This window comes from Aotus nancymaae, unplaced genomic scaffold (genome assembly GCF_030222135.1).
Source record: "Aotus nancymaae isolate 86718 unplaced genomic scaffold, 86718_ANA_hifiasm-v0.15.2.pri h1tg000029l, whole genome shotgun sequence".
NCBI classification, from domain to species: Eukaryota; Metazoa; Chordata; class Mammalia; order Primates; family Aotidae; genus Aotus; species Aotus nancymaae.
Window position 1 is genome coordinate 2,362,921 of NW_026988442.1, and position 14,505 is coordinate 2,377,425.

General features: G+C 39.0%; 1 protein-coding gene across 3 annotated transcripts in view; it reads left to right on the plus strand.

The window, feature by feature from the left end:
- PAK5 (p21 (RAC1) activated kinase 5) overlaps positions 1-14,505 on the plus strand; it is a 299,715-nt gene that overhangs the window by 123,857 nt on the left and 161,353 nt on the right. For all 3 annotated transcript variants that reach the window (XM_012455429.3, XM_021665767.2, XM_021665766.2), the window contains exon 2: positions 5,365-5,514. The gene's annotated coding sequence lies outside the window, so the exon portion shown is untranslated. The remainder of the gene's footprint in view (positions 1-5,364; positions 5,515-14,505) is intronic.

Genomic DNA, 14,505 nt, shown 5'->3' on the forward strand with positions numbered 1-14,505 from the left:
AGGGGGTCTTAAACATTTTTCAAATACACTGGAAAATAGACATGTAAAGTGTGATCCCTCCATTGTACCTCTCACAGAGTACTGATATTTTTACAGAAAATACAAGTAACTAAGTATGGACATTCTGTACCTGCAGTTAACTGGTGCATATAATGAAATAAAAGCTGGCATTTCTTCTTCTTATCCAAGGAGAAAAGTGGAGCAATTTTCTAGGAGTTTAGGTTGACCTATAATGGACAAGGTGAACTATTAACCTATAATTATTTTAAGGAAAATTTTCTTTGAACTTGTCTGGAAATTGGAGGAGCAATAATTAATATCATGCAGAAGAAAATACCTGGGCTCTGGAATTTTATTTTTTATAGATATATCATAATTGTACATATATTGGGGGTATATGTGATGTTTTGATACATGTATACAATGTGTAAAAATAAAGTCAAGGTAATTGAGATATCCAGCACCTCAAACTTTTACCTTTTCTTTGTATTGGGAACATTACAATTCTTCTCTTCCAGTTATTTTGACATATACAGTAAATTACTGTTAACTGTAATTTTCCTATGGCACTCCCAAATATTAGAACTTATTTCTTGAATCTAACTGTATTTTCATACTCATTAATCAACTTCTCTTCATTTCTCTTTCTCCACACTTTCCTTCCCAGTCTCTGGAAACCATAATTCTACCATCTACCTCCATGAGATCTACTTTTCTTTAGCTCCCATGTGTGAGTGAGAACATATTCTTTGCTGGCTTGTTTCACTTAACATAACAGCCTGCAGTCCCATCCATATTGCTGCCAATGACAGGAATTAATTCCTTTTTGTGACTGAATAGTACTTGATTGTATACATATACCACATTTTCTTTACCCATTTTTTCAGTGATGGAAACTTATGTTGATTCCATATCTTGGCTATTATGAATAGCACTGAAATAAACATGGGTATGCAGATATCAGTTCAATACAATGATTTTCTTTCTTTTGCATATATACTTAGCAGCAGGATAGCTGGATTGTATGGTAGTTCTATTTTTAGTCTTTTGAGACACTTCCATACTGTTTTCCATAATGGCTTTACTACTTTACATTCCCACTAACAGCATAAAAGCGTTTCTCTCTCTCTTATCTTTGCCAGCATTTGTTATTTTTTGTCTTTTTGATAATAGCCATTCTAACTGGAGTGAGATAATATCTCATTTTGTTTTTGATTTGCATTTCCCTGATGATTAGTGATGTTGAGCATATTTTCAAACACCTACTGGGCATTTGTATGTCTTCTTTTGAGAAATGTCTATTTAGGCATTTTGTCCATTTTTAATTGGATTATTGTTTGCTGTTGAGTTATTTGAGTTTCTTTTTTTTTTTTTTTTTTTTTTTTTCAGAAAAGAAAGAACAGTTAGAGAGATGCAGCAGAGGAGGAAGGCAGAAAAGAGATGAGATGGAAGAGGACATGATAGATTTTTTTTTTTTTTTTTAGAAAGAAAGAAAAAAAAGAATGAAGAAGAGGAGGAAAAAGAAAGAAAAAGAGAGAGAGAATGGGAGTATTGCTTTCTTGCCCAGGCTAGAATGCAATTTAGTAATGAGTTTTGAAAACCTCTTTTATACCGATAATTATACTTAATGATGTAGTCAGGAAAAAATAAGGGAAGAAAATAACAAACAGCCAACCAATATTTCATTTAAACCTATGATATGCTATGCGATTACTGAGGAGTGATTTACTTCCAATTATGTAGTCACTTTTGGAATAAGTGTGAGGTGGTAATGTATGTTTTGTGTATTTGAAGTGGAGAGTTCTATAAATGTTTATTAAGTTTACTTGTTCCGGGTCTGAGTGTCCTTGTTAATTTTCTGTCTTGTTGATCTATAGAATCGTTAGCTCTTCTTGTTACATTAATCCTTTTGCCATTATGTAATGTCCTTCTTTGCCTCTTTTGATCTTTGTTGCTTTAAAGTCTACTTTATCAGAGGTGAGAATTGCATTTCCTGCTTTTTGTTTATTTATTTTTACTCTCTGTTTGGTTGGTAAATCTTCCTCCTTCTCTTTGTTTTGAGTCTTTGTGTATTGTTGCATGTAAGATGAGTCTGGATGCAGCATACCGATTTGTTTTGGCTTTTTATCCAATTAGAATATATATAAGTTTAATACTGGTATTTGATGCTAGCTGGCTGTTTTGCCCATTAGTTGATGTAAATTTTTCATTGTGTTAATGTTCTTGCTTTTTGATATATTTTTGGAAAGGCTGATATTGGTTGTTCCTTTATATGTATAGTGCTTCTTTCAGAAGCTCTTGTAAAGCAGGCCTGGTGGTGGTGAAGTCTCTAAGTATTTGTTCGCAAAAGATTTAATTTTTCCTTTGCTCATAAAGCTTAGTTTGGCTGGATAGGAAATTCTGGGTTGAAAGTTCTTTTCTTTAAGGATGTTAAATATTGGTCCCCACTCTTTTCTAGCTTGTAGGGTTTCTGCTGAGAGATCTGCTGTAAGTCTGATAGGTTTCCCTTTATGGGTAACCTGACCTTTCTCTCTGGCTGCCCTTAGTATTTTCTCCTTCATTTCAACCCTAATAAATCTGGCAATTATGTGCCTTGGGGTTGGTCTTCTTGAAGAATATCTTTGTGGTGTTCTCTGTATTACCTGAAGTTGAATATTACCCTGCCTTGCTAGCTTGGGAAAGTTTTCCTGAATGATATCCTGAAGAGTATTTTCCAACTTGGATTCATTCTCTTCATTACATTCAGGTACACCTATCAAACGTAAATTAGGTCTTTTCACATAGTCCCATATTTCCTGCAGGCTTTGCTCATTCCTTTTTATCCTTTTTTCTCCAATCTTGTCTTCTCGTTTCATTTCACTGAGCTGGTCCTCGACTTCTGATATCCTTTCTTCTGCTTGATCAATTCAACTGTTTAAACTTGTGCATACTTCGCGAAGTTCTCGTGTTGTGTTTTTCAGCTCCATCAATTCACTTATGTTCCTCTCTAAATTGTCCATTCTCGTTAGCATTTCATCAAACCTTTTTTCAAGGTTCTTAGTTTCTTTGCATTGGGTTAGAACAAGTTCTTTTAATTCACGGAAGTTTCTTATCACCCACATTTTGAAACCTGCTTCTGTTATTGGAACACACTCGTTCTCCATTAAGCCTTGTTCTGTTACTGATGAGGAATTGCGATCCCCTGTAGAGGCAGAGGCACTCTGATTTTGAGTATTCTCTGCCTTTTTAGGCTGCTTTCTTCCCTTCACTATACATTTATCCCTCTGTCGTCTTTGTAATTACCGACTTTCTAACTAGGTCTCTGAGTGGACGTCCAACTTTTTGATTCCCTGCGCCGAAATCTGAGCAATCCACTGAGCCGGCCAAAACAGCGGTGTTAAGATTGATGGTGCTTTTCTGCCCAGGAATCTCCGGACTCTGCACCAAAAACTGCCGCTCTAAGGCACCACCTAAACCGCCGCACCGGCCACAAGAGTCGCCCTGGCAACCCGTGGGGCTCCTCCGCTGGGAATCTCTTGGTCCGTGAGCAACAAATATTCGTCTGAAAATGTGATGTCCTCTCGTTCTCTGCGCTTTCACTGGGAGCTAGGTGCCCGAGCTGCTAGTGATCAGCCATCTTGGATCTCTCTCCAGTTTCTAATACATTCTGGTTATTAACCTCTTATCAGATGGATAGTTTGCAAATATTTTCTCCCATATTATAGAATGTCTCTTCATTTTGTCGAATGTTTCCTTTGCTGTTCAGAAGTTTTTCAGCCTGATGTAATACCACTTGTCTACGTTTGTTTTTGTTGCCTGTTCTTTTGAGGTCTTACCCAAAAAATCTTTGCCTAGACCAATACGTCGTAATGTTTCCTCAATGTTTTATTTTTCTAGTTTCATAGTTTAGGTTTGACATTTAAATCTTTAATCAATTTTAAGTTGACTCTTGCATATAGTGAGAGAGAAGGGTCTAGTTTCATTCTTCTGTATATGGATATCCAGTTTTCCTAGCATCACTTATTAAAGAGACTGTCCTTTCCTCAGTGTATGTTCTTGGAGCCTTTTGCAAAATTAGTTGGCTGTAAGTACATGGATTTATTTTTGTGACCTTTATTCTGTTCCATTCATTGGCATGTCTGTTTTCATGCTAGTACTATGTTGGTTTGGTTACTATAGCTTTGTAGTATAATCTGAAATCAAGTTCTTTAATGCCTCCAGTTTTGTTCTTTCTGCTTAGAATTGCTTTAATTATTTGGAGTCTTTTATGTTTCTCCATTAATTTTGGATTCCTTTTTCTATTTCTGCAAAGAATGTTATTAATATTTTGATAGGATTGCTGAAATTTGTCTTTTTAATAGGTCAGCAGAGAATATAGGAAATGATATTTGCTTTTAGTTTCTGGGTCTTTGATAAAGAATATAAAATCTGTGTGTAGTCCCTTTCTACCCTATCTATAATATTTATTATTTACTCATTTAAATGGCAGGGCTATACTGAACCATAAAGAAGGTTGGGAATTTGTAGAATCTGCATATAACTGTGATTCAGCCATATGTATATAGTCGATTCTCATTATCTGTGATTTCATATTTCCAAATTCACCTTCTCATATATTTTACATTTTTGTGCTTAATGTTGGTGATTCCATGTTTTGAAATGGCCCCAAAGAGCAGTGCTGACATGCTGTCTCATGTTCCTAAGCACAATAGGCTGTCACACACCTTATGGAGGAAACAGGTGTGTTAGAAATTCTTTGTTGAGGCATAAGCTACAGTGCTGTTGATTTGAGTTCCATCTTAATCAATCAACAATATGTGTTATGTAAGATGCCTTTAAACAGCAACATACATAAAACAAAGTTATGTATTGATTATTTGACAAAAATATTGGAGCCAGAGACTTGCAGAAACCTAACCCTCTATTTCTCCTAGGAACAATGCTTCACTATTTGCTAATTCAGTGTTTGTGGTGACTTCATAAATCACAACTACTGCAAATATCAAGAATTGACTGTATTGAAAATATACGATTACCAGTTAGTGGGCTAGGCCCCAGAGATTCAGGGACCAAAGGCACAAGGCTTGGCCCCACAAGGATCACCATCTATTGGAGAGATGGATTTGCAATAGAATGATTATACAGAGTGGAGAAAATGCTGTAATATAGATGCAACCAAGGTACTAAGAGGAGTCTAACCCTACCTGGGGTGTCCAGATGATGATATACAGATCCATAGCTGCATGCCTAAGAAACTGATAGAAACAATAAAAAAGAATGCACTTCATGTGGGAGAATGTAAAGTAAATGTGGCTTTATGTTTAATTTTAAGCACAGCATAATGTTGGTGGGGTTCTGAAGCATTTTGGTACTATGTTGTTACAGAAATACACTGTGGTGAAATATTTCCATCTCTTGCCAAAATGAACACTGAGAAAAAATGAAGAAGGCTGACAAACACCAATGAAAAGTTGCAGAATAGAAATTGCCACACTTTTCTGGAGTCTTTAATTCATCTACAGCCATCATATAAAGGTAGGGAAATAAATCACCTTATGGTTTTGTCCTTTTAAAATGTATTTTAAAGTAAACAATACTAAAAACACAGAAACATGCATGTATTGATTCAACAATATTCATTGGGTGACTGCTATAGGACTGCTATACTGGAAACTGCTACACTGGAAACTAAAAGGGCAAGGTTATGGCCTTGCAGAAGCTCACTTTCCAGTGGAAAGGGTAAGTAAATAAATGAAAAGGAAACTGGCAACCACTCATAATGTTTATAAACATGATAAGCAGGTTAACGAGATAAGGGATGACTGAGAGACCACTTTAGTTGAGTGTCAGAGCAGACCACTTAGAGAATTTGAGCTGGAGTGTTAGAAAAAAGCCAGCCACGTAGGGTTTGAAGAGTGTACCTTCTGTGTGTCATGAACCAGGATCCACGTAGATATATTCAAGGTTTGGAAAGCAGGCCAGTATCACTTTAAGAGAGGGGCTTTGGAGAAACGGGACGTAGGGGATGAAGCTGGAGAGCTGTATAGATGTGGGAAGATGTCTTCATTTTGTTTCAATAAAGATGGAAGTCATTGGAGAGTCATTAGCAGGCTAATGAAAGAATTTATATATTTTTAAAGGCCATTCTTCTTTATTGAAGAAGAATGTATGTATGAGGGTTTCAGGAGCTGAAAACAGGGTGCTCTTATCCACATAAGAGTTACTGCTGACTTGGCTTAGGGATGCGGCATTGGGGATGGATGAATTTGAAAGATATTTTGTGTCTGCTTCAGAACATAGATGACTACCCAAACTCCTTATGAATCTCCAAATAGAATTCTAAATTCCATATGCAGGATATGCTGTCTATTTGTGTTTTAATACACAATAATCAGTTTGTAATTTATTCCACTGTTTCAAAGAACTGCTTAGGATGTATATGTTTGTGGCCTGCTTCTGAAACTTAGAGGATGTTGATGTCAAATTGTGAAAAGAAAGAAAATTCTGCCCTGAAATCTCATATTCTAGGTGGGTTATCTTGTAACACTCGGAGGCTGGAGCATTCCAAATGTGTTTGTAGCTCCTCTCCTGCTTCCGGGTGGCTTCTGACTTCTAAGAACATTGTTGCTCAAGCCACTGAGAGGCAGCCTGTGGGAAGGGTGTCCTTCTGGATGAGAAACATGAGTTTTTTAAGGACTAGTGGCTTAGGTCAGTCAAGCATAACTTCAAGACTACAACTTTCATACTGGGTTTTTCTGAGATGGAATGTTGAAGGGAAAACTGAAATCCAACTTCAAATTGGTGCTTTAAAATGATGAGAATATATGGATTTAAGCAATTGTTACCAGAGAAATTTATCCTCTGTGAAGTGAGGGTTTCAAGTCTTGGATTATGTAACCATTGTGCAATGTCCATAGGGGAGGGAAGGGAGGATAAGAAATGTATACAATGACCTTGTAGGTCCAAATTTGCAAGAAGCCCACAGCTTCTTTTGGAAGGTGGACCACCCTAAAGTCTGTGTTCAGAAGAGTTATTCATGATAGCTCAACTCAACAGTATTTTAAGATCTCAGCAAAGTGCAGTTTGCTTTCCAATATTCATAACTTTCTGAAATGGTTCTAAACTTGTAAGGTGTAGGAATTCTTTCTTCCTCCACCCCAGATCCTTCTGTAAAGCTTTTGGTCATTAGAAAACCACCCCAATGCAGCAGTTATACAGTGTTGGATAATTAAAAAGTCTCATGAGACTCTACAAATTCACAGGAAAGCCAGGGCTCAGGCTTATTGAGGGGTATTTTTTTTAACCCCACAGCTCAGGTAGCTAAAAAAAAAGCTTTGTTAACAAGTTGACAAGTACAAACCATCAAACAGTAGAGTTTTGATAGACAAGATGGTACAGGATGCTGGTGAGGTTGTAGACGTTTCACAGCACATTATAAATCACTAGCTAGCACATTTCACTTCTGACTTGCTCAAAATCAATACCATGTTTCCAGGTGCCCATCAAGATTAGCAAAGAGCTATGCATGGTGCACAAGTTAACCCTTTCCTCATATGCTTAGAGAATTAAGCCAGGATGAAAACAGAGAAGACCTAAAGATGGCATACCCCATTCTGTGATTAGTCTTGTCATTCGCTGGACTAGGTACAACTCTTTGATTAGCTGTAGAGATCATTAACATTCTAGGCCTTTCAAGTGGGAGTCAAAGTTTCTTAAGAAATTATTGGATTCTGAAGCAACAAGACTAACATAAACTAGAAAGAGTAATGGTGACTTAGGTTGATTTCTCCAGAAGCAGAGTGAGACAAAAAAATTGGAGTGGTGTTTATTGGGAGGCAATGCCAGTACACATTTGTAAAGTAGTGCAGATATGAGACAGAGAAAAGAAGGAAGACAGAAAAGGTGCCTTATCACTTCTGTGATCAAAAGGTGCACATCACATTAGGTAACTTTGGGATACAGCATAGGACATAACTTGGATTTATCCCAACCAAGGGCATAGAATTTAGGGTGTTTAGCGACCTTCTCCCATCTGTTCTGACTAAGGGCTTCTTCCCTGGGTGGAAGTGGGGAGTGTTAACTCCCTGGTATTTGTAACGTGCCATACATGTAGACCAGGAAGACTCCAGCAGCCAGAGGAAGCCCTCAGGTAGAGTCCCAGATGTTAAAGCCGCCATCAGGTCAACTTGCACAATGATGATAACTACCAATGGAATGAGGATGGAGCACCTACAGTTTCTGCTACAAGAAGTGACAGCAAACATGATGGTGATGATCATGGTCATATGAATAGAGCTATCATTTATTGAGCAACTAGAAGCCAAGTAGTGTACTAAATGCTTTACATGCATTTTCTCATTCAATTCTTATTTATTTGTTGAACATCTACTCTGTGTCAGGTGGGATATATATATGTGAAGATATATATATGTGTATATAAAATCACCACAATCTTGCCTCATGTATATTATTCCAGTCTTTAATTTAGAGATGAGCACACAAGGCTGATCACAGTTAATCAAATTATCTTAAGTAACATAGGAAATAGAGTTGAGATTCAAAGCAAGAAGGATAGTATGTGTTTAAAGACACAGGAATTTGGTATTCCATAATGCTGTCAGGTACTTGGGAATGAAGGCATCTAATGGTAGAGAGAGAGGAAGATTAAAGACAAGAAATCTGTAAAGTATACCTGAATTCAGGAAAATAAAAGTTAACTTGCAGACAGAATAATATGTTTATGACAAAGTGATAGGCAAATGGGAAGATGAACAAAGTTAGGATGGTTGATTGGACAGACTGGTGTGGTAATAGGGTTACCAAAATTGTTAAGATTATCTCTTAGAAAAGGGTTTATAGGCTGGGCTTGGTGGCTCATGCCTGTAATCCCAGCACTCTGAGAGGCCAAAGCATGTGGATTGCCCAAGCTCAGGAGTTCAAGACCAGCCTGGGCAACAGGGCGAAACCCCATCTCTACAGAAAAAAAAAAATACAAAAATGAGCCAGGCATGGTGGCATGCACCTGTGGTTTCAGCTACTTGGGAGGCTGAGGTGGGAGGATCACTGGAGCCTGGGAGGCAGAGGTTTCAGTGAGCTGATATTGCACCACTGCACTCCAGCCTATGTGATAGAGCAAAACACCATGTCTCAAAAAAAAAAAAAAAAAAGAAAGAAAGAAAGAAAGAAAGAGGGAGAGAAGGATTTGTAGATGTTATTTCAACAAGAAGGGAGGAGAGAGGAAATACTTGCTGAATGATTGAAGAAAACGATGAAGTGAAAGTAGGTCTGAAGGAAAGAATTTTTCAGCATTTGACTGTGTTTGTGGCTTCAGGGAGCTGTTGCAATGATGCAGACTGCATGATAGAAACTCTGTGGGACAATTTTCATAAGCATGCTAAGCATGGTGAGTAGGTTTTTGTGAAAACTAACGAAGAGTTTGGCTTATGATCACAAACAAATTTCAAGGCTCCAGATTCTCACAAGGCCAAGTCTCTGGGGCAGGTCTCTGTGAAGACTGTTGATCTTAGAGATATATTTATATAGATTTGTGGATGTGTGTGTTCCCACTGGGGTATGTGAGATGGTAATTTTCAATTCATGGATTTCTTCACTCTGAGACTGAGTTGTGTAAATTGAATAGCAGCTCTATTCTACAGTTTTCCAAAGCCACTTTCATTGTACTTCTTGGTCTGTGTTGCAAGTATGGAGCTCTCCCAAGTCAACAGGTGCAGCAGATTTTACTGTGAAGCTTAACAGGCTGACATTAACATCTCAAGCTCCTTGGAGGCAGAATGGGAACTTCTGTAGTTCATTTTCACAGCTAAGTAATACTACATTGTATTACTATATCACAATCTATTTATCTGTTCTTTTATAGATTGACATTTCTGTTGTTTCCATTATCTGCTATTATGAAAATGGTACTATGATTATTTTTTATATCTCTCCTGGTACCTGTGCAAGAATGTTTTAAGAAAGTATATGTGGAAGTGGATTCCTAGGATATAAGATGTATAGGTAACCAATCATCTCGGTTTGCCTAGAACCGAGGAGTTTTCCAGGATGCAAGATTTTCGGTGCTAAAACCAGGACAGTCTCAATCAAAATGGTGTAAGTGGTCACCTTAAATACACAAATGATCAATTTTACAACATAATGCATACTAAACTCTTTCCCACAGAATTGGTAGCAATTTACTCCCCCAACAAGTGGTATATGACTATTCCCTTTGAACACCATTCTCTTCATGCCCGGTGTTCTTGATATCTTAATTTTTGCCAATCAATTGAGTGTGAAATGGAATCTTGCTGTAATTTGATTTTCCCTGGTTACTAATGAGGTTCGGCATCTTTTCATGTTTAGTTTTCCCTTTGTGTGTTCTCTTCTGTGAAATGCCTTCCATATATTTCATCTTTTTTTCTGTTGGGTTTTTTTTTTTTTAATCAGACACATCTAATTTATCTCTTCAGAGTCTCTTGATTTTTCCAGCATTTATATTAGGGTCTCTCAACAGGAGCACCGATGGCATTTCAGACTGCGTAATTCTCTTGGGATACTGTCCTGTGCCTTGTAGCACATTTAGCAGCACCCTTGGCCTTGACCCACTAGGTGCCAATGCCACCCCCTAGTAACGGAAATAAAAATGCCTCTAGACATAGAAATACCTTTTGCCAGTGTTTCCGTAGGGGACAAGATGGTACTTGGTTGAGAGAATCTTGCTCCTATGGGAAAGAGAAGGTAGAAAGGTAGGTAAATTCCATTTCCATTTCTCTCTCTGAAGAACTGTCTCTCAAGACCTGTACAACATGTCTCTGTCCAGCATGTTTAGAGGTGTCATATGTCACAAAGCAGCATTGCTGGGCCACCGGCTCTATTTCTTCATGGGTAATGCAGGGGTCTTAGCAGTAACATCTCACTTTGTCTTGATGTTCACCCTTCCCTGCTTCATTTCCTATCTCTTCTCTTTCTCACCTTGAATTGCTTATTCCAATTAAAACCTCAGCACTTAGTGCATGTCTCAGGTTCCATGTCTTAGGGAAACTGAACTAAAACAAGTAGTTGCAGACCAGATACCCTGCAGATAGGATTTTGGAATTTGATCACTGGCCTGTCTGAAAGCAATAGGGATCACATATTTAGTGGCAAATTGGGATGAAAATAAACACTGGCAGGCAGCAGCATTACAATTACTTAAGCTCTCATCTGTAGTAAATTGGGATATGGCTTAAGTGGAAGGTCAGGTGTTAGGAGACCTAGTAGCTGCAACTCACAGTGGCTATTAGAGCACTGATAATTATGCAGATTGCGAAGTAGATGGCTATTTTTGACCTGCGAAAAGAAAATGTTAAGCTGAGGTGGTTCATTGCCAACTTAAGATATGCTCTGAAAGCCAGAGGACATCTGTGGCTACTTTAAAGGAGACTAATCTCTGGTCACTGCATGGCAGTGTAGGGCTACTTTAAAGGAGACTGAGGCAGACAGTGATGTAAGCCAGGCCCAGGATCTGACTATAAGCCTCTTAAGGTGCCAAAGAGACAGGATACACAGCTTTGTAAAATCTTCTATTTCAAACTCAGGGCTGTGAGTGGAATACTGAGATGTGGGATGAGCTTGAGGACCTTGAACCCTTAAGTTCCTTTAACCCACACTGGAAGTCAGTAGTCATGCTTGACGGAGAAGAACAGCTTTCCTTGCCCAATGGTTGGGCAGGAATCTCACCTGAAGCAGGTGCCTTATGAGATAATCCTTGCATGCCTTAAGATATTTCTCTGCCACTGGTCATTGCCTCCATGCTGATAACTAGAGTGTAGACTCGGCAGAGAAGTATCAGCACTTATTCAGGAGGAAATAGCCTACCCACTGAACAATTGAAGTACCTTGAAACCCACCTGGGAGTGGACCTTGAGTGTATTAGAGTGGAGGGGGTATATATGTTGTGCTGAACTCCTGTTTACTTCAGTGAGGATGGCACCAGGTTCAAGAGCTTCCGCCTCTTGAAGAGACCCAGAGCCAAGAAACAAGACATGGGCTCTTGTGAAGAGCTTACATACAGGGTAGAGAGTCCAGTGGCAGTGAGCTGGACAGAACCACAACCACTTGCAAAAAGCATGCAGTTTATATAGTGTTTTCACATAGCACCCTCCCCTAATACCTTTCACCTGGCAATTTTTTAACCCAAAACACAGGGCCTCAATCCCCTGTACATCGCACGTTCCACAGGACGGGATGAGACCCAGATGTTTCTCATAGGAAAGGAATGGCTTTCTGGGTTGGCCACTCCTGGATTCCCTAGCTTGGAATTCCCAACTGCATTCAGATGTGCCATACAGGGTCATTCCTAGGCTATACTTAAGTAATTGTTATCAGATGGGTTTAACATACAATGCTAGATCAGAGGGTATTCATTGATATAGAGGCACTCACTCATAAATCAAGATTCAGTTGTTTGTCAAAGACACTTGGAGCTGATCCCAATAGTTTTTTAGGGTGATTTTTTTAAATCTGGTATGCTCTGATGGCCTACAGCAAATGAGAAAATTCCACAAGTTCTTTGACAGTCTCAATAAAGGGTCTGATGGCTCCAAAAGGAGGGATGTTAGAGTGCAGGTTAAAATGGTTTTAGGTACAATCTTCAAACCTATCACTTAACTGTTTCCAACTAAGAGGACCCAGAGGACATTCCCTTCATAAAGACAATAAGACATTCTGGAAAGGAGTGCTGACACCTTTGAGAAGGTGGTCTGTAAAGGCTGTTGTCTATGGGCTGGAGTTGACATTTCAAGAAACTGTCCAGGAGTTGATCTTCCTAATATTGCTGGGATGATGAGACCCAGAACCACAGAGGCTAAGTAGCAGTGCTTACTGTTAGAGGTAAGGTGGCCTTAACTACTATAATGCATAGCAAAATTAAAGTGCCAGTCTGGGTGCTTTGAGCAGCAGGGATCTAAAGTGGCTAAGGGATCCTGGAAATCTTTGGGATAAAACGATTAGGCAGTTAGTAGACCTACAGTTTGGATAATAGGGGAGAACAACTGAAATCTTATAAACCATGGACTATCATGGGCCCTTTCCAGGTTTCCACATCTAAGGTGGTTCAGAGATGCCAAAGGAATCATGACAGTCAGCTCATGTTCATGTTTATTCCATTTTTAATTGTTTGTACATTTTACACATTGTTATTACATATTTACCTAATTCTAATACATGATGAACAATCAGTACAGGAAACCAATTGATTGTTATTTGGTCACCTGTAGCTCTGAGTGACCAAAGTTCCTCATGTCATGGGTAATATTTGATTATTGATGCAAGCATGTGGGAATCCTTAGGGCCTCTACTGGGGATGTTTTCCCATGGAGAGTATTGCTTTGTGTTCTCTAGGAGTCAGGAACGTTGGCCCTCTTCTGGGATTCCATGCTAGGGGCTGACTCTCAGGCTCGGTTGCTCTGCTTCCCATTGCCCAGGGCCTAGGCTTGGTCTTTAGAGCAGTGTTGTTATCGCCATATTCCCTCAGAACTATCCAGTCTTTTTCATTAGTTCAATTCCCAAATTGTTTCTCTGGTGTCATTTCTCTATCATTTATTTTTGTGGGCAAAGGTGAAGGAAAGCTCAAATATTTCATTTACTAACTACTGAGCCTAACAAAATTTATGACTTTAAAAAAGTTTTTTGAGACAGGGTCTCCCTCTGTTGTGCAGACTGAAATGCAGTGGTACAATCATAGCTTACAGCAGCCTCAAACTCCTTGGTTCAAGCACGCCTCTTATCTCAACCTCCCAACTAGCTGGGACTACAGGTGCAGGCCACCACACCTGACTAATTTTTTATATTTTTAGTAGAGACGAGGTCTTGCTGGGCCACTGGCTCTATTTCTTCATGGTAATGCAGGGGTCATAGCAGTAACATCTCACTTTGTCTTGCTGTTCACCTTTCCCTGCTTCATTTCCTATTTCTTCTCTTTCCACCTTTGGATTGCTGATTCCAGTTAAAACCTCAGCACTTAGTGCATGTCTCAGCACTTAGTATGCAAGCAGTCCCCCCACCTCAGCCTCCCAAAGTGCTGGGATTACAGGTGTGAGCCACTTTGCCTGGCAGAACACGCTATTGATACACACAATAGCATGGGTGAATCACAGACATGTAGAGCAAAAGAGGGTGGACCCCCCAAAAATGTATGTATATGTGATTGTATTTATAAGGAGTTGACAGGCAAAATTAATCTTTGGTAATAGAACCCAAAACCTAGTTTGATATGCTGAGTTAACTGTCTCCTTTTGCAGCTCAGGGGTAACTGCTTAGTAATTTGAAGAAGGTTCTCAAGTTATCCCTGTTTGCCATAGGCATGAGGGGATTGGGTGCTTGAAGGTCCATCCTTCCAATCCTTCACCGACTGAGACATCTCCATCACAAATGCATGCATATAGAGGGGAAGGAGGCATTCTGATTCCCCATGCGACATATTTCACTTTTTTTCCAAGTCCTCTGGGTTCCCCCCTTATGAAATACAAGTTCCTTTATCGATCATAG